At 34.9% G+C, this 25,029-nt stretch overlaps 1 long non-coding RNA gene across 1 annotated transcript; it reads left to right on the top strand.

Annotated features, from left to right (window-relative positions):
• LOC110256314 lies at nucleotides 63–25,029 on the top strand. The gene is made up of 3 exons (XR_002337725.1): nucleotides 63–1,372; nucleotides 9,219–9,287; nucleotides 21,085–25,029. It is a non-coding gene; the product is annotated as an uncharacterized LOC110256314 (long non-coding RNA).

Genomic DNA, 25,029 nt, shown 5'->3' with positions numbered 1-25,029 from the left:
TTAAAAGATTTATAATTAATTGCTGTCATTATTAACTGGAATTAATTATAGTCTTTAACTTCTCCCAAATAATGAATTTCCATAAGCATATTTGAACTTGAAATATTTTGCATTTTATTTATATCAGAAATCTGGAGTCTGATAGTAAAATTCTACTGATGTCTTTAATAAATATGGGCCAAAAAGATAAAAAAATAAATAAATAAGTAAATATGGGCCATCTCTCTTAAGCTGAAGCATTTTTAACCCTAACCATTTACATATGTGATGAACATGAACTATTTTTACTGTCATATTAGTGTAATTTTTATTACTGATATTGGTCTCTAACTGATTTTTAGCCAAAATGCAGCCACAAAAGCTACATGGTTAGTTTAAGCATGGAGTTACTTGTAAGAGATTTAATGGGAGGTTGACTATTGAGGTGGGCTTTAGAGAAAGTAAACTAGAAAGAAGATCAAGAAAGACTTTGAAGGAATATCAAGGAAAATCACAGGGAATCAGCAGCTCTGTTTTCCATAAAATATTTCTCATAGACATACTGGTGGCTGATATTGACAAAGAACAAAATTAAGTTGTTGATAGAAGGGAATGAGAAGTTTTGTGATATGAGCTACTTCAAATAACTGAATGGGAATTACCGAAAGGAAAGAAAGACCTAGTGAAAGCTGGAAGAGAAAGGGAAAGTTAGAAAGAAAATCCCTTTAAAAACTGTTCTTGAGTTCCAACTTGCCAGTTTTGTCCTCAGAGCCTCTAATGTAAATTTACCTCCTGTTTGGGAATGACACAAATACAGAAAAGATATTAAGTGTTGCCCACAGACAGAGCTAGAGAAATAGTAGCAAGAAGTTAGTAAGGAGGAGAGGTGAGAGTCAGGAGGGGGTTTCTGACCAGGCAGCTCGACTTGACACAGGTTATCTTAGACTTCCTGTCGTTCAGTACCTAGCTTTGTTAAATGAATGTGGTACACTAAAACATTTATGAGGTTGTTCCCAGTAACAGACTTGAGCAAGTTTGGGATTTAGAGGAAATTTTTAGAAACGTAAAGCAGAGGGCTTACTTTTTTCTCAAATAGAGTAAAAATTATTTCTGCTCTCATCCTGCTGAGAAACAGCTAGCAGTGCCAGCTGAACCAGCATGCAAGATATGACTGTATACCCATCCTGATTTGGACTTCTTTGGGTGTCATCAGTTACGCACCCATGACGCACATCTTAGGAACAAGCCCTGGGTTTTTTATTTAGTGTAGCAAGTCATGCAGGCGAGTTTTTCTCCTGCATGCAGAATTCATTATTAATAGTACAGATGTACTAGGAAAGGCATATTACAAAATGCTGACTTGCCAGAAAGTGCTGCATGATTAGGACAAACTGTAAGTCTGAAAGAGGGTAGGGGTTATATTGTATATTTCTTAATACAAAAAATATTTATTATTACAAAAAACATAGGAATTGCTTGGAACAATGATATAATGCTGTTTCTGAGGTGATATAAATGTTTGAATAATCAGCTTGAGGTAGATCAATTTTATGACCTTCAAGTCATTACAAAATTCTTTTTTATTATTAAACACTTTTTAAAATCAAAGTATAATTTATAATATTGTGTTAGTTTCAGGTGTGCAACAAAGTGATTTAGTTATATATGTACATGTATATTTATTATGTATATTATATTATGTATTATATATATGTGTTCTTTTTCAGATTCATTTTCATTATAGGTTACTACAAGACATTGAATATAGTTCCCTGTTCTGTATAGCAGATTGTTGTTGTTTATCTATTTTATACATAGTGGTGCGTATATGCTAATCCCAAATTTGTGATTTAATCTTTCCCCCTCAACCCTCTACTGTCCACTTAGGTAACCATATGTTTGTTTTCTGTTTTGTAAATAAATTCATTTGTATCATTTTTTTTTAGATTCCACATTTAAGTGATATAATATGATATTTGTTTTTCTCTGACTTACTTCATTTGGTATGATAATCTCTAAGTCCACTCATGTTCCTGCAAATGACATTATTTCATTCCTTTTTATGGCTGAGTGGTATTCCATTGTATTTATACATCACACTTCTTTATCCATTTATCTGTCAATGGACATTTAGTTTGCTTCAATGTGTTGGCTAGTGTAAATAACTGTACTCTTTTTTTTTCATTTTTTTTTCTGTTGTCAAAACTATAAACATAGGGAGTTCCTGTTGTGGTGCAGCAGGTGAAAAACCTGACTAGTATTCATGCGGATGTGGTTTTGATCCCTGTCCTTGTATAGTGGTTGCTGTGATCTCTGGTGTAGGTCCCAGATGCAGCTTGGACCTGGTGTTGCTGTGGCTGTGGCATAGGCCAGCAGCTGCAGCTCTGATTCAAACCTAGACTGGGAACTTCCAGATGTTACAGGTGGCCCTAGAAAGGAAAACAAACAAATAAAAACAAATAAACAAAAAACTCTAAATATAAACATATAAATAAATGAACAAATAGCAAGGGCTACAAAAGATTGTACTGTATTTTTTTTTTTTTTTTTTGTCTTTTTGCTATTTCTTGGGCCGCTCCCGCGGCATATGGAGGTTCCCAGGCTAGGGGTCTAATCGGAGCTGTAGCTACTGGCCTACGCCAGAGCCACAGCAACGTGGGATCCGAGCCGCGTCTGCAACCTACACCACAGCTCACGGCAACGCCGGACCATTAACCCACTGAGAAAGGGCAGGGACCGAACCCGCAACCTCATGCTTCCTAGTCGAATTCGTTAACCACTGCGCCACGGCGGGAACTCCCAGATTGTACTGTATTTTTTAATGAAAAAAAGTACAAATCTAAAAAAAAATTATACAGGAGCAGGTGATAAATCTGCTGTGTGGGCTACATTGAAATGATGTTAATGCAGAGAAAAACAGTGAGTATCAGAACTGAGGTAATCATTGGTCTGCTTATACATTTTAAAAATAATAAGTGCTCATAGAAAGGCTGAGTCAAGTCAAGGGAAGAGAGTAAATGATGCTCTTTGAATGAACAATGTTATATTTTACAGTGGAAGAGATACATTCCTTACCTGCAATTTGATTTTCCCTCATAGTCAATCAAATCAAGGCCAGACCTTTGTATTATATTAATTAGTCACAACATGATTACTGCTATGTGCTCTCTAGACCATAAAACCTTATTTCTTATAAATATTCCAGTATAATCTTTCATGACATCCATTGGCCTTTGGGAATGTTAGCTAATTGTGACTTGATTTGATAAATAATAACAAATACAGGAGATTGTTACAATATGGTCCATGACCCAGTGGTGTTTCTCAAAGTATGCCAGCAGCAACAGCAGCACTTGGGTACTTGTTAGAAATGCATGTTCTTGGGCTATCCCCAGGCCCACTGTATTGGAAATACTGAGTATGGGGCCCAGCAATCTGTGTATGTGTGTTTTAACAAGTTCTTTAGGTGATTCTGTTATGTGCTAAAGTCTGAGAACCATGGCTCAGTTGTTTTTCAATTTTGTCATTCATAAAAATCATCTGAAGCATTTATACAAAGTTTAAAATGCTCAGGCCAATGTAATCCCAGTCAAGATCCCAACAGAATTTTTTTGTAAGTTGATAATTAATTCTCAAATTTATGTGTAAATTCAGAGGACCAATAACAGCCATATTAAACAAACAATGCTGGTTAGTTCACACTATAAGAAATGAAGACAATAAAAGCTATAGTATTTAAGCCAGTGGTAGAGGGAAAGGATAGACAAATAGGACAGAAGAGAAAATCTAGAAATGGATTCACACTGTATAGTTACTTAATTTATGATAAAGTTGTCATAAATGTTGGAGCAGAGTATGTTCCTTTCAATAAATTGTGTTGGGTTAGTTGGATATTCAGGTGGGAAAAATTGAATCTTTACTTTCAACTCATTCCAGATAGAAAAATTAATTTCATGTGGATTATAAATATAAACATAAAAGATAAAACAAGTTTTGAGGAGTTCTCATTCTGGCTCAGTGGCTTGAGGACCTGACATAGTGTCTGTGAGGAGGCTGATTTGATCCCTGGCCTTAATCAGTGAGTTAAGGATCCAGTGTTTCCATAAGCTGTGGCATTAAGTTACAGATGTGTCTTAGATGTGGCATTGCTGTGGTTGTGGTGTAGGCCTGCAGCTGCAACTCTGATTAAACCTGTAGCCCAGGAATTTCCATATGCTGTAGGTTTGGCCGTAAAAAAGTAAAAAAACAAAAAGCTTTGAGATGAAAATAGGAAAATATTTTTGTAAATTTGGTGTAGGCAAAGATCTCTTAGATTAAAAAAAAAATCCAAAGAATTCTGAGCATGTGAAAAAAAATGACTACATTAAAATTAAGAACTTCTTTCATCAAAGCATTACTGAATGAATGGAAGGCAAAATACCTGGTGGTAAATGAGATTTACAATATTTATAGCTGACAAAAGGCATGTATCCAAAAAGTTTAAGAACTCTAATATGAAAAAAGTGTATGACTCTTTAAAAAATGGTAAAGAGACTTTTATAGGCACTACACAAAAGATTATGTCCAACTATAAAATAAATATATAAAGAAAACTTACCTCAACTTTCTTAGACATCGGTGAAATGCAAATAAAATTATAATGTAACTGAGAACTTCTGTATGCAGGTGGGTGCCACCAAAAAAAAAAAAAAAAAAAAAGAAAGAAAACTATAATGTGATACCACTGTACATCTACTAGAATACAGTTAAAATAAAAAAGACAGAAAATACTAGGTGTGGGCTGAGGATGGAACAACTGAAACTTTCTTAAAATGTTATCAGTTCTACTCCTAGACATTTATGCAAAAGAAATACAAGTATTTGATTTCCAGATATATTTCAGAATTTTCTTAGCAGTAGTTTTTTAAAATCACAAAAATAGAAATGGCCCATTAATAATGTAATAAATAGATACATTTTGGTATATTCATTCACTGTAATAATTTATTTTAGGAAGAAAAACTATCATATACAAAATGTGGATGAATTTCACAAACACGATGTCAAATTTTAAAAGTTCAGTGTGTGATCCCATGCTCACAAATTCAAAAAACAGGAAAAACTAGTCCATGGACTAATCTATGGGAAGAGGAGTTGATGGCAGGGATGTCGAACAGTGAGAAGGTACAGAAGGAGGTTTGCTGGGGGAAACCACTGATGTTCTGTTTTTGATATGGCTTATGAAAATGTTCAACTTGTAAAATTTTATCATCTGTGTAATGATGATAGGTGCACTTTTCTGTTTGTGGGTTATGCATGAAAAAGAAAACATTTCCTAAAAAAAGTTACAGAGCATAGTGAAAGTTGCACTTTTAAAACACCAGTCAGGATGTAGTATGGGGGAGAGATGAATCTGTATTATAAAATTCATGAGAGAAAGAGGTTATGAGACTATTGCTTTAGGCTGGGATGGAAACAATAGCAGTTTTGTCTATGGTAAAAGCAAGGGAGATAGAAAAGCAGAGGAATTCAAAGGTAAAATGACGAAGTAGAACTGGCAGAACACGGTGATGAATGTGCTAGGGAAGCGAACAATATACAGGTAGAGTCTAGATTACCTCTCAGGAAACTCCTGTCCTTGAGGTGCATGCACCAAGCACTTGCAATGATAGGGATTCCTAAAGCTGTGTGGGAGAGGGCGTGCCCCGTAAGAGGCAGAAATGAGCTCAGTAAGTTCTTTCCAGAAGAAGTATTTGGCATGCTGATCCTGCCCTCCTTTTGTTTGACTTTTCTCACTTTCTTTCTGTATAACATGCTCTCCAGATTTTCCTCCTACCTTTTGATTAGTCTTTCTTGGACTTCCATTTGGTTCCCCCTCTGGGATGGCCAAATCGCTCTTCCAAGCCCCCCTTTCTTCTCTATTAATGTGACCATCCAGGCTCATGACTTTTTAAATAGAATCTTTGCCAAAAATTTTTCTTCCATATTTGCATACACCTCTGGCTACTTGACATGCCTACTGGTGTTAATAAAAATTAACTGTATCGCCAATTTAAATAACCAGAATTGAACTAATTATTCTAGCTCCAAATCTAATCCCTTTCCAGTGTGCCCTTCCTCAGTGAATAATTCCACCCGAAATACAGAAATGTAGACCTCACCCTTAATTCCTCCCTCTTTCCTATGTAGTCTTTCCAACAGTGCATCTTATCAATTTTATATCCAGAATGACTCTCAAATCTTCACAGTTGTCTCCATCACCATCACTGCCATCACCCTGGCCCAAGCTACCCTCATCTCTTGCCTCATCCATGCAGCGGGCTCCTCACTAGTTTCCTCTCAAGACACTGTTGCCCCTTCCCTTCTCTCAATTTATTCTTCACACTCAAGCAGATATGCTCGATACAGTAGGCAAATCTGATTCTATCAAACACATACTTCAAATTCTTTGATGGTTTCTGATTGATTTTAGTCTAAGACCAAAGTCTTTAACAAGGTCTGTTCCACCTTGCTCCTCCCTACCTTGCGCACTCCTTCTCCGTAACAGTGTCATCCACCTTGTCCTCCTGTCTCATAGCTTTGTACTTACTGCACTGACATAATTCCCTGATGCCTCCATCCACCCCCAAGTTCTCCTGGTTATTGAATACTCATCCTTTAGATTTCAGCCCAACCCTCAGTTCCTTGCGGTAACCAACCAAATTCCTCAGAACATTCCATGTCCCTCATGTACCTTTCCTTTAAAGCCCCTATAACAGTATGCTTTACATTTTTTATGTGCATTTATTGGATAATGCCTAGGTCTCTAGCTTGCAATTTTTATGAGGGCAAGGGAGTATCTTTGCACAACACTCTGCCCAAAGTACTTAGAACAGAGCTTAGAATGTTTTGTGCTCAATAAATATTTGGTGAATGAAAGAATCATTTGAGGAAAGCAGACTCCGTAATAAATGGCACCAAGAAACAAGTGAAAGTCATCAACTCAATGTACGCCATGGATATCAGGCAAAAGAAAGAAAGAAAAAAAAAAAACTAGCTTAGAGACTAAACATTAAAATTGCCCTCCTGTGACTTTGCATAGGCTGCCTTTGATAGACAGTGTGTAGCATTGGTCCCACCTATTACAACATTCGAAAAGGTCATCAGTTGTGTTCTGGGAATAGTTATCAAATCATGGCTGAGAATACTTTGGGCTCAAATTAAACAACAGTTAAGTCATAGGTCTTAATAATTTTTGACCCTTTAGAACATTGCCTGACATATAATAACTACATTGGAAAAATGTCAGTGTCATCAGTTTGGGGACCAAAGGACGTAAAGAAGCTGATCCTGATACTTTTTCACATGCACGGACACTTGTTTGCAGAAAGCTGTGTTGATAACAGTTTAACACATAGGGCAGCTACACAAGAACCCAGCACAGGCGGTATGTATTAAGATCTGCTTTGGGGGTGCTGAGGGTTTTTTCTTTTTTGAAATGTGAGATCTAAAATAATTTGGTTTTTCGCCTTTTGCCACTGTTCTCACTCCACACTTGCCGTTTTACATACGATTATTGAGTTGACCTAAAAGGCTTTTAGGTTGGGAGGTGCAAGGTCAGTGTCCCGGCCACCTTCCAATCTCCGTCTGTACCTACCTCAGACGTGTCTTTGTACTATCCCTGTTGGACACTGCACCTTTCCGTAATTATAAATGTCTGTTTTCAGTCACTTCAAAGCTTTCCCAGCACTGGGAGTCCTCCTTCAAAGACTCTGCATTGCTGAGGAACTTCTGTCATTGACAGGAGGTCCTGCTTTGAAGTTTTTCATGCCATTTATTGATTTCCCCCCTTTAAAGATGTTCAGATTAGAAAATGCTTCACCCCCTTTGAAAATGTGCATATTTTCATGATGGTGAAGGGTTAATCCTTTGAAGATATTTACATTTTATAGCAACGTCCTTATATGAAGAAATTTGACATCAGATATGCCACATGCTTTATAGCACTTTCCTTTTCTCTGCTGGATCCTTCAGGATCAAGATCCTCCCAGTTTAGTGCATTGTTGGTTTTTATATTATGCTTTTGTTCCTTTTTGATGCAATGTCAAAGGAACTCAATAAATGTGCTAAAATGAAAGAGCTTGCCTAATTTGGAAATGGCCTTCATTTCTAGTGTTTTATGTAATTCCTCTTAAAGTTGAGACCCTTTTAGTGTTTGGGAGTGTTTACAAAGTTTTCTTGATCTCATGACCATCTGCAGTGTCCTTAGTATACATAACCACTAACAAAGGTTAGCTTTGAAAATTAACTCTGTGTTAGTGATAGAATGCATATTCCACACACATTTTCCTTTCTGTTTCTGTGCTTAAACCTTAATTTCCTAACCTCTTAAAGAGAAGGGTAAGGATGCCATAAGGATTAAATTTTAAAATTGCACTTAAGAAATACCTCACACATAGCAGGTTAGCTATACATGTGGCAATTAATGGCCAAATTCGATTAATTTAATACTGGATAACAACCTATGCAGTGATTTAACTATTAGCTTCAGAACTGTCTCTACTGATCACAAGAACACTAACTTCTGCTCTGACTAGCTGATTTTAGCAATTCTATCCCTTAGTATTTCTATCTTTTAGCTTAAGACTTCAATTACTGTTAGAATAAAATACAATCAGAAGAGGAATACTTTAAGTCCTCAGTGTATGTAAAGATTCTGAAAGCCTATTATGGTGATGCAAAGATATGAGATAAAGAGGAAACTGTGCTCTCAAGAATAGAAAAGGAGGTGAGGAAATTGTGAGATGATGGGAGTAAAAGAAGAAGAAGACTCCAAGTGTGAATTTTAACACAATTCTTTCAAAGATTAAAAATAAACTAAGCATGCAAAAACACACAGTACCCACGAATCTAATTTATAATAAATGTAAGAAGTGGTAATAAAATACACTGAATTCCAGGTGCTAAATCTAGACTTTCCCCATGCACGCAAAAGGAAAATAAATATAGCAGGGATGAGTTTTGATACCTAGTGGGCTTGTAAACTCACATTAAATGTAGTCCAGTTGTCAACCAGGAATCATATGTGACCTCTCCGTGCGTAATAAAAATAAAGTAGTGTTAGTTAATTTCTGTGTTTGCCATAATAAGGTTGTAATCATTATGTCAGGGAAACATTTTCATTTTCCCGGGTGTCAGTTATTAACTTTCATTTCTCCAGAACGCTAAATGTATCGCTTCATTCAATAATTTAATCATTTGTTTATTTAATATTTATACAGTGTCAAGGAAGTACAAATGGCCAATAAACATGTGAAAATATACTCAGCTTTACTATTCACGAGGACAGAGTAAGTATAGACAACAATGGGGTACATATTTTATCTACTCTGTGCTTGATAAAGTGTTGCTAAGGGTGGGAAGCATTAGTATTTTTATATGCTGCTGATGGAAGTATAATTCAATATAAATTTCCGGAAGTTCATTAAGAAATACCTATGAAAGTGTAAATGTGTACACCTTTGAATCCAGAAAATTTTCCTCTCAGCTCTATTATGGAGAGAAAGTGTGGTATTAGAAAAATAAATAAATAATAAATAAATAAAACAGAGGAGGAAAGGGGAGAGAGGAAAGAAGAGAAACATTTACCTAAAAATTTAAATATCCACCAATAAAGGGATGGTTTAAATGAACTATCGGTAATCCACTGCATACAATAGTACCCAGCAGTTAAGTAAAAAAGCATATACTACATCTATATGCCCTGACATGGAAAGATTTTTCAATCATGCGGAAATTAAAAAAAAATCAGATTGAAGAATAATATGTAATGAAGATATCAGTAGAAAAATACACAAAATATATATTTTTAATATATTTTTATGTTTGTGTAAAAGGTGATAATAATGCTTATTTCTGGCATTTAGGGTTTTAATCAAAATGAGCTCTTTATCTCTATTGATTAAACATTACATGAAGAACATATTCTTATTTTCTTTATGTAATTAAAATGAATAAAATAAGTACAATTAAATGTGCATGCATTTTACAAATTATCCTCTAAATAAATTATATAGCAAATTTGATTCCAAATGTGCAAATATCGAATTTGTCTGTTAGTCATTAAATGTGTATTTGATTTTGTGCAAGTATCCATTTGTCAAAAAAATGCTGCATATTATTAATTTCTTGGGAGCCTAAAAGGGACATATCTTTATGTTTTTAGATTGAGCATATCCAGATTGCCCAGATTACTACCCCAGAGAGATCATGGATACAAAGTGTCTGCCTTAGAGTTCATAGTCATTGGGCACCATTGAGAAACATATAGAACAAGCACAATCCTTCTTGTGTCTTTGTTCTCACCCAACACCCCAACAACGCCTCCTAACTCCAGAGTTTCCTAAGGGTCTATTGCTGCCGGGGCACTAAAGGAAATGGAAAGTTTATAAAATGAGCTTTTTGGGCACAGCTTTGTAGATTACCTTCCAAATTCTTCTCCATTGTTTCAGAGGGAAATGTTGGAAACTAGAACAATACATTTCCTGAGTACTATGTGTGACATCAAAACGTTCAGGTTTTCAAAGACAGTTCATGTCAGAGTCCCCCCTCCCTGTATCTCTGTCTCTCTTAGAAAAAGATACATTTCCTAGTCTTAAAAGAAACTCAAGCCCTGACACTTAAAGTTTCAGTACCAAATCTGAACCCCTGAAGTTCAAGAGTTCAAGTTGATTTTGAACATAGAACAATGCATTCTGATATATTGATTCTCTTCTGTAGTCTTGTAACTATTAAAAACCCCAAACAACCATCTATATATATTCCTTGTTCATGAAAAAACAGACTAGCTTTTGATGTAAATTATTACAACATATTTAGCCTTTGCATTTATTACACAATATATACATGTTTATTCATTAAAGTACAGTTTCTTTCAAGATTGCTCTATTTTTGACATCTGTGAATTTTTCTTTGGATTTTTATTAATTTCTAACACCTCAGCCTTGGCCTATACTGCTGGCCTAGCTTGTTGATATCTAGACTTTTTATTTTGAATATTAAACATAATTTCATTCTGCCTTGTCCAAGACTGTGGTCTTTGTGGACAGATTTTAATCTTATTATTTTCTTATTAGTGAACATTGTCAAAGAAGGCAGTTCTTTCTTCAAGTCATGGATCCACACTATTTTCCAGTGACTACATATCAGATTTACTGAACTTTCTATGTAATTTTCCAATTTCGTCAAGACTTAACAAAACTTACTGAAATAATAATGCTTTTATTTTTACACTGTCAACACTTCCTCACTCCTCCTACACTCTTTGGCTACCTCTTATCTGATTTTCACTATCATTACTCTTTTTATCTGTTCCTTCTTACAGTATCACCACATCTTGCAATATCTAACCAACATGCTAAATCCTTTCTCAGTAAATTGGGGCCTCTAATTTGTGAGCCCTCAGCACTTTACTTAAACACAAATTTCATGTGTCATTTCCTATTCTACATGACAGTTTTATACTTATCTCTTCTAAATTGAAAGCTACCTACAAGAAGGAAAACATCTTTTATGGTTTTATTCTCAGCAGTGATTCAATAGACCACATTGCTTAAAAAAATATCCTTTGTATCTTTTTGTTGATTTGAATTAAATTAATGCTAACTGTAGAGGGAAAAAAGTTGTGTTTAGTTTAAATATTTCACTAGTAACAAAGACATGGACTCTTGGCCACTTCTCAAATCTTCTTCTAGCTCTAATATTTACATTGATGTATACCGGAGGGTAGTATACATTACACACTATTTCAGCCAGGTAGAAGGGGTTGCATTGTGTTTTGTTGGTTTCTTATAGTCTTTGTATTAGTTTCCTGTTATTGCTGTAGCAAATTACCACCAACTTAGTGGTTTTAATTAACACAAATTTATTATCATACATTTCTGTAGATCAGAAGCCAAAATCAGTATTTCTGGGCTAAAATTAAAGGTGTGGGTTGGCAAGGCTGTGTTTTTTCTGGCAACTCTAGGGGACAATCAGTTCCTTGCCTTTTCTGGCTTCTAAAGATTGGCTTCCCACATTCCTTCCATCTTTGTTTCATAGCTCATCACCTTTTTTACCTGTTTGCATCATTTCATGGTCTTGTCTCTAAATTTGACCCTCTTGACGCTCATAATGACTCTTCGGGTGACATTAGGTCACCAGGATACTGCAGAATAATCTCTTCATTTTAAGATCCTTAAATTAATCACATCTGCAAAGTTCCATTGTGCCATATAAGGTAAAATATAAATAGGTTCCATGGTTAGGATGCGGATTTGAGGGGGGGCATTATTTGGCCTACTGCAATCTCCAAGTTTATTTTTTATTTTTCGTTTTTGTTAGTTTGTGGAGGTTTTTTCCCCCACTAAGACTTATACATAGAAATCATGAAACCATCAATCTACTGAAACTTAATCACTAGGTGAGGATAATGCCACCTTTATCAATGATATCAAATTAGATAAAGCAACATTAATTTATTATAATATAGATTACAAAAATGGAAGTGAAAACTATTAGAGTGATCTGAAATTTAAGCATTCTTGATTCCTAGGATTACCTAACAAAAAGTACATGATTTTTCTTTGCCTCCATGTATGTTTTAAGTATCTACCTTTTTTCTTTGTATATTATTTCACAATTTTAAATATGCTTGTCCATGCTCTGCAAGGACTAAGGCTTAAGAAGTCTTAGGCTATTAGACTGGAAAGGGAATAAGGGTTACAATCTTCTCTCTATGACCTTTTGTAATTTATAAGTCCAAATGGACTGAACAACACTGAATAATTAATTCATGCTGTGTTTAAGCCCCTGTGCTTGCATGTTTTACACCCTAATTATTATGAATTCCTTCCTTGTGCAAATCTTTGATTCCCCAACCTAAATCAGGTTAATACAGACTCATATGCTCCAATTATGGTGATATCTTTCTCTTAACCTTGGCAGAAGGAGCATTATAGTAGGTAAAAAAGTATCTTTGAGTTTCATTGAGAAATTAACCCATAAGGGAATTGTGTTCATGGTTGTAGTGTTAATTAGTTTTACCAAGAACATATTTTGTGGCTTATTTAACATTCAGATGCTCTCTGCATTTAAATAAAAATATATGCCCTAATATGCTAAAACCACTCAAATGTGATTTTTATTTAATGGTTTTTTTTCCTTGTGAATCAAGTAATTAGCACATTGCACATTTTGACTAATTAAGAAAAAATAACTGTCACCACACTCTACTGAGTCATGCTGGTGGTGTTTCCCCAGTTATAAAGGTAGAGAAACTAGGGAGCAAGAATTTTTTTCCTAAATACTGAAAAGAGGATGAGGTGAGCTGAGTTCCTAGAATTTGAAACCTGAGATAACTAACACTTGACAATATTCTGTCCAAAATCCATGGGCTACAATGAAAAGAATAAGGCAGATGGTTTGCATTAAGACAAACTAAAGCCAATAATTTGGTACATGTATGCTCTGTACAGATTCCCATTGCATGTTCACATGTAATATGATTATTAGATAGGTGATAGGTGTGTCAACTAAGATGTAATTGTTGTGGATCTGATCATTGCACCCATTAGTCTGATCCCATATTAGAAAAAAAAAAATTAGTAACAGTGTGTACATGTTCTCTTCCATCGCCATGGGGGTGGGAGGTGGGTGAGGAACTTTAAAAGTAAGGTTTCAGAATAGAGAAAATTGACTTTGTGGACAAGAATCAAAACCTTCACTGAATGTTTTAAAGCTTTTTTTTAGATAACTTTGTACAAACTACTCATAATTTAAAATGTCTTCATGGGAGTTCCCTTTGTGGCTCATTGGAAACAAATCTGTCTAGCATCCATGAGGATGCAGGTTTGATCCCCAATCCCCGCCTTGCTCAGTGGGTTAAGGATCCGCCATGTTGCCTGAGCTGTAGTGTAGGTTGAAGACATGGTTTGGATCCTGCATTGCTATGGCTGTGGTGTAGACTGGCAGCTACAGCTCTGATTGGACCCCTAGCCTGGGAACCTCCATATACTGCAGGTACAGCCTTAAAAAGACAAAACAAATAAAATAAAAAATAAAATATCTTCATGAAAGTTTGAAACAATTTCTCCTCTTGAGTCTAGCATGCAAAAATCAGACTTAAATAAAAAACACGCAACTGACCTTCTGGAATTGTCTCATGAAATGTTAAGTGTGAGGAATAGCAATGACCACTCTTCTTACATCCCCCCCCTTTTTTTTTTTTTTTTTTTTTTTTGTAAACCGTATTTGCCTCTTTCTTTTTAGGCTTCATTCCTAGAAGTAAGATTTTTGAGTCAAAGCAAATTTGCAATTTATTTTCTGATACACATCAATACATTGCCTTCCAGAGAGATTATATAAATTAGCATCCCCATCAATAGCATATTCAACAGAGAATACCTATTTCCCTAAGTATTAACAAATATTTTACTCTTTGTCTATATAAAAGAAAAATAATGACATCTCAGTGTGGTCTTAATTTGCATGTATTTGGTTATTAGAAAGCTCTAAGGGAGTTCCTGTCTTGGCGCAATGGTTAACGAATCCGACTAGGAACCATGAGGTTGCGGGTGCGGTCCCAGCCCTTGCTCAGTGGGTTAACGATCCGGTGTTGCCATGAGCTGTGGTGTAGGTCGCAGACATGGCTCAGATCCCGCGTTTCTGTGGCTCTGGCGTAGGCTGGAGGCTACAGCTCTGATTCGACCCCTAGCCTGGGAACCTCCATATGCCGCGGGAGCGGCCCAAGAAAAGGCAAAAAGCCAAAAAAAAAAAAAAAAAAAGAAAAAAAAAAAAAGCTCTAAGAACTTTTAATATGATTTTATTTATATTTTCCTGATGTAAATTGTTTATATTTAAATCTTGATCATTTCTCTATCACTATGATCTTTTTCATAATTGTTTTTAAGGGTGTTTTACATATTATAATAATATTATTATTTGTATAAATTTTGCCTGTATTATTTTAAAATAATATTCCTATTTTCTATTTGTCAACTGTTTAAATATTACATATTTTTATATATTTTTATTAAGATGTTTTGAATTTTATATGGACAAATTTGCAACAGCTCTTTTTTTTTTAATTTTTTATATTTTAATTTTTTTTTTTTTTTTTGCTTTTTAGCACCACAACCACAGCATGTGGAAGTTCCCAGGCTAGTGGTCGAATTGGAGCTGCAGCTTCCGGCCTATACCATAACCACAGCAACGCAGGATCCCAGCCACATCTATGACCTACACCACAGCTCACGGCAATGCCAGATCCTCAACCCACTGAGTGAAGCCAGAGATCAAACCCTCCTCCTCATGGATACTAGTCAGATTCCTTTTTCTGCTGTGCCACAATGGGAACTCTGACAGCTCTTTATATTTTATGATTTGAGAAACATGACTAGAGATTGAACTTTCCAAGGTCACAAGAACACTTAACCATGCTTTCTTTTCCTACTTATGCTGTTAAATCTATTTAAAGCTATTAATTCTATTAATTAATTTACTAGTAAGGTTTGATATAGCCAGGATATATTTTGGTGAAGGAGCTGATAAAACTTTTTCTTTATTTTCTTCCAAAAAGCTAGCCAGTTGTTCAATAACATAATAAATATTCCATATTTTCTATTGATTTTAAGTATTGCCTTTATCATATCCAAAATTCCAGTATAAACTTTAATTTATTTAACTCTCTGTTTTGTGGATTGGTTTTCTGTTTCTTCCAACATACTTTAAAATAAATGTAACTTCATTTTGTCCTCTTATTTAATTGTATTGACTAGCATTTCTAGAGCAATGTTCAAGGACATTGGTGATAGTGTTTACTTTTGTCTAGTTCCTCAATTTATTACTATGCCCCTAAAGGTTGACCATATATCATGATGCTGACATTAAAATGAATATGTTGATATATATGCAGACAAAAATTTATAAATTTTTAAATATTTTTCTAAGAGGTTTTTTAACTGAAAAATGGATGATAAAATTTATAAAGTGGGAGTTCCTGTTGTGGTTCAGTGGATTAAGAACCCAACAGTCAGGAGTTCCCATTGTGACACAGTGGAAAGGAACCTGACTGGTATCCATGAGGATTCAGGTTCGATTCCTGGCCTCTCTCAGTGGGTTAGGGATCTGGCGTTGCTGTGAGCTCTGGTGTAGGTCACAGTTGCGGCTCGGATCCTGAATTGCTGTAACTGTGGTGTAAGCCAGCAGCTGTAGTTCCAATTTGACCCCTGGCCTGGGAACTTCCATATGCCACAGGTGCAGCCTTAAAAAGAAAAAAAAATTTATAAGGTGTTATTCCAACATTTATCACAGAAATCATAATTTTCTCTTTTAATCTATGAATATCTTGAATTATTTTAACATATTTTTATAACACTTGGCATAAATTCCACTTGTTCATATATATTTTAATTCTTATATTTTACTTTTAAATTCTAGTTTTTAAGATTTATTATGTTGCATCAATATTCAGAAATAATAATGGTCTTTGTATGTGTTGTCTTAATAACATTCAATTATTTGGTTTCTTGAAAATAACTTGGAAGTTTTTCTCCTTGGGTTGTGAGTGAATCACTTTACAAAACAGCACACATATATTTTCTTGAAGGTATAAAAAAAATCTGAAATTGTATAGATTTAATATTTTTTGGAGAATGAAGAGTGATCATTTTTGATATATTCCTTTAGTCTCTTTTAGTTATTTGGTTTCTGTTAAGATTTTATATTCCTAAATTTAAAAATTTATCTATGTTATCCTAAAATCCATTTATTTAATTTAGGTTTGCAATTGTATATACTTTAAGGTTACATAAAATATTCCCAAATGATTCTTCTAATGAACTTTTTTATCCAGGTTTATATGCAATTTATTTCAGTGTTTTCAGTTTAGGTATTTTTTCTAAGCTTTAATGTTTTCTTTTGGTGTTTTTAATTCCTCCATTTATCTTTTTTAAAGTTATATTTTATTTTAATATGTTTGTGTTTTCCTCTATTTAATCTTCATAATATTTTTGTGAGATAGATATTTGTTCTCTGCTTTAAAGATGGAGAAACTGAGATGCAGAGACATTTAGGAAATCTGCATGCACTTGTCAGCATTAAAGGACAGAGCCAGGATTCAAACTAAGGGCCAACTTATTAACCATTGCATTTTATTGTCCTTCGAAACTTCTTTAGCAAACTAACTATTTACTCAATCCATTTCAAAAGTTCCTCAGAAGTAGATCTTTAAATTCTTAAATGAAAGTAATCATGGTACTTTTTTTTTTTTTCCTTTTTAGAGCCCTACCTATGGCATATGGAAGTTCCCAGGCTAGGGGTTGAATCAGAGAGCTGCAGCTGCCAGCCTACACCACAGCCACAGCAATGTGGGATCCAAGTTGACTCTGTGATCTGTACCACAGCTTGTGGCAGAGCTGGATCCTTAACCCACTGAGCAAGGCCAGGGATGGAAGCCATATCCTCATGGATGTTAGTCAGGTTTGTAACCTGCTGAGCCACAATGGGAACTCCCAGTCATGGTACTTGAATTACTCTTTTATGTAACTTTTCATCATAACTGTAGAAGTTTAACTATCTTCTCCCCGCTTAGCATCCAACTCCCAACTCCTTCCTGTTTTTATTAGCATCTTAATCAATCTTTTTGTAGTCTTAGAAGAGGAAGTGCCTTGTCTCCTCTATGGGAGAATAGACCAGATAATCTGACTTTTTTGTGTAGCACATCTGGTGGAAATTAGATAGGCCACTTAAACTTGGCTGTACCAATAAGATACTCTCAGGCTTCAGAAGCAGTTGGAGCTTGGAGTGACCATAGTAGCTTTAGTGGCACAAGGACCAGATGTACCTTTGGGTTGGCTCCTACTGCCTGTTGCTTGAAGTGAGCTTGAGCTAATTTGTTCTCTCTGTCATAGAGTTTTATTTCATCCACTTTACTTTTTATTTTCTAATCAAAATAATACATGCACATAATTTAAAAATCAAATAATTATTTAGGAATTATCAACAAAAATAGTACTCCCTTCCCTCAAATCTCTACCTCCCTTGAGATGACTACTTCCAAAAGGCAGTTGGTTTCAACATTTTAAATGTTTCTCTTGGGACCTTCACCCATATTTCTAAATAACATACCCTCATTTCTTGAATTTTGTCCTTTAGACATTAAATCTGTCTTTCTATTAGGGAAGGTACTTTACGTCTTATACCACCTCCCCAACCCCACCCCCACCCCCGAAACATGCACATATAGGCACATTTTGCTCCCCCATCCACATATACATTCATATTTGGGGGGAAGGTGAAAGACAAATAAATATAATCCATAATTAAATCAGTATTCTGTGTTTGAATATATTGGCTATGTGAACATCATTCATAAGAGTACACATCATTTCTTACACATTTTTTGGTCTTCCCTGGATATAATTGTCTTGTGTTTTTCTATTTGCTTTGTTTTTTATGAATGGATGGCTAATTTATTCACAAACTCTCCTCTGAAGTGAAACCTCCCCTACATACACTTAATCACATCAGGTATTATATCACATATTTTCTTTGAATACAGACCTCCTAGAGCCCTCAGCCCTCCTGATGCCATCTGGATTGGTCTGTGCTACATGTTGTTATTTGACATAGCACCTAACATTTTCCTGACCCCTCTCTTTCATGCTTTCTTGGATTGGAGGTTGTGTTTCCTGTATGCTTCGTCTTCTTTCCTCTTGGCTAATTTCCTCCAGGACATTAACAAGAAAGCAGATTTGGGAAGCAAATACATGGAGACCTTGAATATCTTAATGTCATCATCTAACATGTGAAGTTCTGAGAGGGTATAAAATTTTAGATTGGAAATAACAGTTCTCAGAATTGTTAGGACTTTAAGTGATGCTGTTCAGGAATCTGATGCCATTCTAATTCCTCTTTGCATGAAAGCTGATTTTTCTTGTTCAGAACTTTGTAGATCTTTAAGTTGTTCCCAGTGCTCTAAAATTCATGTTTTGCCTTAGTGAGGAGCTTTTAAAATCCATTTTTATGTGATCCTTTCAGGTTCTGTCAACATGGACACTTGTGTTATTTAGATAATGAGAAGTTTCTCTGTGTTGTTTCTTGAATATTTTCTTCTTTTTTTTTCTTTCTTACTTGATTGTCTGTTATCCATATGTTAATACTTCATCAACTGATCCTGTAATAGTTTTCTAATTTCTGCCTTTTTTGTTTGTAGCAGGTATCCTCAACTTTAACTTCTAAAATGTTCTAAAATTAGGTTGTGATGATGGTTGTACAGCTATAACTATAATAAAATCATTTAAAAAATGTAACTTCTAAACTTTCTATAGAAAGCTTTGATTTTTTAAAAATCTGCTATCATACTTTTGATTGATAAGAGCTTGTATCTGGCTCTTGATTATTTCTTTTTAAAATAGTATTCTTTTTTTCACAGATTAAATATTTTCTTATCTATCTATGAGTATTAATTATAGGTTTTCCGGAGGTTTTTTTGTTTTTTCTTTCTTTATTGTGTCAGTTCTTTGTGGGATTCCTTCTTTTTGTTTTTTGACTTTATCTTTAAAGTTGGTAGCTTATCTTAAATGTTCATTGCCCTTGGTTTTTAGAAGTGAGATACTACGAAGCTGGGGCTGGAAAGTGGTGTTGAGAATGAAGGATCAGCACTGTCAACCCATCAGGTGATCTCCAAAGTCCATTATAAGGAATCAGGACTTGACTCTTAGAGTGCTTGGAACTGAATTGTTTCAGTGGGCTGAAGGCTTCCTCTTCAATATACAAACTTTTACTTAAATGTTCTTGCTGCAGCATGGAGTTAAATTTTGGGAAAAAAATTTTGCCATAATTTTTGTGGGTTCTGGAAGGAATCAGAAGTAAATTCATGTTCATTCTACCATTTTAATTTCAAATGAATGTCCTTTATTTTATAAGTAAATAATTTAGGGTGAGAAAGAGTTTGTGAAGGAATGATAGTCAATTGTTTTTTGTTTGTTTGTTTGTTTTTAGGAATTCCCTTGTAGATCAGCAGGTTAAGGATCTCTTGTTGTCACTGCTGTGGTGTGGGTTCCAACCCCTGTCCCAGGAAACTTCCACATGCTGTGGGTGCAGCCAAAAAAAAAAAAAAAAAGTTGTGAACTTTTTTTCTAGAATAACCCAAATAGAGGAAGTGCACAAATCTCCAGGTGTGTAGTTTGATCAGTTTCCCAAAGGTGGGCACATTGATGTAATGACCAATAGTATTAAAAAACAGAACATGATCATGATCATAACCCAAGAAGCATTCTCAAGCCCCTCTCCTGTCACTGCCTCTCATTCCCCAAAGATAACAGTCTCACTTTATATAGATGTAGTCATGTGGTATATACTTTTGCATCTAGATTCTTTAAATATTGTGCTTATAAGAGTTCATGTTGTTACATGTGGTAGGTTTTTAATCCTTTTTTTTCATTATATGAATACACCTTATTTTCTTTTTCATTCTAAAACTGATGGTTATGTGGGTTACTTCTAAGATGGACTGATTATGAACAGGGTAGCTATGAATATCTCTACCCCTTTAAAAAAAATTGTGGCCACACCCACAGCGTATGGAAGTTCCCAGGCAAGGAATGGAATCTGTGGCAACAGATCCTTTAACCCACTGCAACAGGCCAGGGATCACTCATCTCCACAGCAACCCAAGCTACTGCAATAGAACTCTTAACCCACTGCAACACATCAGGAACTCCCCTACACCTTTCTTTTGTGTGTATATTCACTTTTTTCTCTTGGGTATATACCTGTGAGTGGAACTGCTAGGTTACAGTGTTGGTGTATGCTTAACTTTCGTGGTTATATTAATTTACATTCTGACCATTGGTATATGAAATTTCCAGTTGTGGTGTGTCCTCCCAAACGTTTGTTATTATTACCCTTAAGTTTAACCATTCTGATGAGTTTGTGGTATCTTTTTCTTTAAATAGTGTTCAGATGTATTGATTCTTCAATATCTCAGATTTTAAAGATACATTAAAGGTTTATTGTAGCACTTGTATATTCCTTTTGAGGTTAATAAAAATTTCTTGTTGATATTATCTTTCAATCTATAGAGGAATTTACTTCTTTTCTTCTCAGATCACCAAGGAATCTGTGAAGGTGCTTCAGAACAAGAGTAAAGGGAAAGGAAAAACAAAGAGCTGGACTCTGCTCTCTCAGCCCTTCTTCAAGCAACAAAGCTCTGTTTGTACACTGGGCATTTTCTAAAAATATAATCTCACATGAGATGTTGCTTTGCTCAAAATTTTAAGTTAAAAACTATTCTTCAAAGAATTATTGACAATAAAACCTTTATACTGGAATATAAATCTTTCTTGATACATGGGCTCTTTGCAAAGGTTTTTTTTGGTTTGTTTTTTTATTTTGTTTTGCAATCTTAGGAGTTCATGGCTATTCATACACTGGCATCTGATCTTGTAAGGGGTGGGAGTGGGCACAACTAAGCATCAGCAACCAGTGCCTTTACAACCCTTTCTTTTACACTGTTTGTATCTCTGGTGCAGGAAGATGAGTAAATAACATGCTTTAGTTTATAACATACTGTCATCATTGTTTTGTGGAAAGCCTTACTACTTTGTAATGTTATTTTCCCCTCATCTTTGGTCTCTTATTTCTCTCTCTGCTTCTAGTATATTTGATAAATATTTGTAATTTTCCCTATAATGGAAAATATATTCATGTATATGTATATATTTAGACTTCACTCTTAATTTTCAACTCAACACTAAGTTTTTAACTATTGCATGGCATTTTAATATGTATCCCTTCTCTTTTCTTATGCATTCCTCTAGTGATAGAGTGATAGACAACTGGGTTGCCTCCAACCCCTCAGTACTATAAACAACACTGTAGTGAACATCCTCAAGCATCTTCTTTCATGAGAAGTGCCATAATTCTTCTGAGATATGTGCTTCAAGTGTTCCTGCAGGGCTAGAGAGCATTATAGCTATATTTAACTTCAGTAAGTATTGCCATACAGTGTTTTGAAATATCCACACCACTCAAGTAACACCCCATAGTCATCCTTGCCTTTCCTCTCTTTGCAAATACTTAGTATTGTGCTATTTTCTAATTTTTACAACATGAGGTTTTATTTTTGCTGTATTTTTCTTCTTTTTACTGAGTTTGATCAACCTTCATATACTTTTTACCTATACAGATTTCCTTTTCTGTGAATTGCTTATTCATATCTTTTGCTCGTTATTATTTCAGGTATCATTGTTTTCCTTGAAGGGGTTCCTGGTGTATTCTACATTAGTCTCTTATTCATTGTACAGATTACAGCATCTTCTCTGATGAGTCATCCTTTTGATAACTTCTCTGCAGAATACTTTGTTGAATAGAAATCTTTAATTTTCATATAGTCAAAACTGAAATTTGCCTTTGGTTTGTAATTTCTAAGATTATAAAGAGGTCTTTCTACACATCTAAAACACAAAAGTCTATTACCTTTTTCCCCATTAGTTTACTATGTTACCATTTGTAGCTGTAAGTCACCTTTGTACATCAGGTGTGCAAAAACTAGTTTCTTTAACACTGTCTATTGAACCAGGAGTCAGAAAAAATGTTTTTGTAAAGTGCCAGAAGGTACATATTTTGATTTTTGAAACAAAACGATCTTTGTCTCTATGCCTTAACTCTGAGTGGTGGTACCAAAGCACCCATAAATAACATATAAGTGAAAAGGAGCTGTTGATCTCTAATAAAATATTTTTTTCAAAATCTAGTAGATGGCTGGATTTGGAGTTTGGACCATAATATTTGCAGTATTCTCTTAGCCCATTTGATTTGTGATGCCAAATTTATTTATAAAGCAAGTTCACATAAACATGAAGGTTTTCATTCTCCTCTTAGTAGAAGCCATTTGCACATATCTTTTCCATGCCTTCTTTACCTATTCTTCATTTACTTATACCTACTTCATTTGGCTTAAACACTGCTTCCTCTGGAGGCCTTTCTATTGTAACTGAAAAGGGTAGGGGGCTCCAAGAAAAAAAAAGAGTCAGGCATGGTTTTTTGGCATAAGAGAAGCCATATTTGGCCTAAGCTGTTTTGTGATGGAAGCCTGGCCACAATGCTTGCCCTTGAACAGGTCTTAATAATTAATGATCTTAAAGGAACAAAAGAATGAAGAAACAAAAGACTTTTATTAGGCAAGAGATACATTAGTTATAAAGCAAAAAGATACATTAGTTATAGAGACTCCCAGTTCTGTTTCAGTGGTAAAAATTAGCCTAAAGGGCTCAACCATTGGATCAACTAGAACCTAAGGAATGACAATGTTGACCTGCTCTGACTCTTGTGACATCAATGAAATAAAGTCTGGACTCTGCCCAAGCCCTTTCATGAATATGCTTGTACTTTTAGCTTAAAATATTCCCAGTTGTGCTGTTTGGGGAGATACTGGTTTGGAAAAGATTCTCCGAGTTGTCCTTTCTTGCTGCAAGTAATAAATCTTTCTCCTGCTCTTTGGTTTGGTTGTGTCTGTTGACTCAACTCCCACCAAGAGGTGAATCCAGTTTTCAGGTAACACTATATATTGAAGAATCCTTTCTTACACACCCTTATAGAATCATGTTTCTTTACGCTGAATCACTCAGCCCCATCTTTAATTACACAATTAGGGTGGTAATAAGTTCTTCTCTCCAACTAAGTTGTTAATTCCCTGAGAGCTGGTGCCATGTCTATTTTAACTCACCATTTTATTTCCAGTGTCTATTAGAGTGTCTGCACAATAATGTTCACTCAATAGATATTTGTTGAAAGAATGAGTGAATCCTGTGTCAAAAAAGTTTCTGAGAAAACTAGGTCAATTTTACAACCAATTCAAATCTCAAATAATTTCTACTTCATAGTTGAAGTTACTCAGAGTTTTTCAAATGCAGCTGATAATAAAATCTCTTCTCTCCCTTCAACACATTTGATACCCTGGTTTCATCACACCTGCTACAACCCAATCTCCTTTATGTTTTTATTCTAAGGAGGAATTCGGTCTTCTTTCAAAACTCAAGTATACTACTTGAAATTTTACCCACTTGGGTTTACTTAGGAGGAAATTATTATCTGGGGTAAGACACTGGGTAAAAAATATCATTTGTGAGAGTTCTATTTGATGTTGGAGAATTTTAAGTTTTAAAGTAATATTTAAGGAAAAATAAATTATTTTACATTTTAAAACACTGAGGACAACTGTTCAGTGATAATGGTTGAATAATTCTTGAACCATTTGCCTTCAGATACCACAGATATACTTAATCTTATAAGTGAGAAAATGTTACATCAGTTGCTCATATATACAGAGAAGATATAGAGTGGGAGGGAAAGTTGTTTCTTTCCCAAATTAAGACAGAGCCAGTGCCGCATTCAACATGTGATGCTCTCTGCATTAGTACCATTTTCAGGAAAAGTCTTGAGTCATGTTTAGTTTCCTATCACTTCTATTAATCAGTTAACTGGGGATGTCAAGTTATACTGCTGTTTCCTTCATTCTGTTGTTAAAACTTTTTGTAGTAAAGTACCTAAATATTACCTGTTTATCTCTTCCTTTTTTTCCTCCTACCTGTAGACTCCTCTTATTACCCTGAATTTCCTCATCAATAACCTAATATGCCATCATATGCAAAGCAGAAAGCTAACATTTAAACACTTGAACCTTCTGGCATCCTCTTGCCTTGTTGGGTGTACTTTTTTCCTGGTGATTGTTAAAAAATAGAGCATGTTCCTTAGTCACACTGACTAGCTGAACTATTGAAGATTATATCTCTTTCAAATATTACATTCTTTTCCAGAGGGAACCCATTAGCCAGTGAAATTCCAAAAGAATGCTATAACCTAACAGCTAAGGATGAAAATATCACAAAATTTAAACTAATCTATCCTAAAGTGTTGTAGATTTGTTTAACAAATTTTCAGTTTTAGATGAGGTTTGGAAAGATTTAAAGTGATTTTTTTAAAAAGCTGAATTAGTCAAGGATTTTAAAAGAGATAGTAATAATAATGAGAACCTGGGAGACTTAGAGGGAA

This window comes from Sus scrofa, chromosome 13 (genome assembly GCF_000003025.6).
Source record: "Sus scrofa isolate TJ Tabasco breed Duroc chromosome 13, Sscrofa11.1, whole genome shotgun sequence".
NCBI lineage: Eukaryota > Metazoa > Chordata > Mammalia > Artiodactyla > Suidae > Sus > Sus scrofa.
Note: the sequence above shows the minus strand (reverse complement) of the source record. Positions and strands in the feature narration are given on the sequence as shown.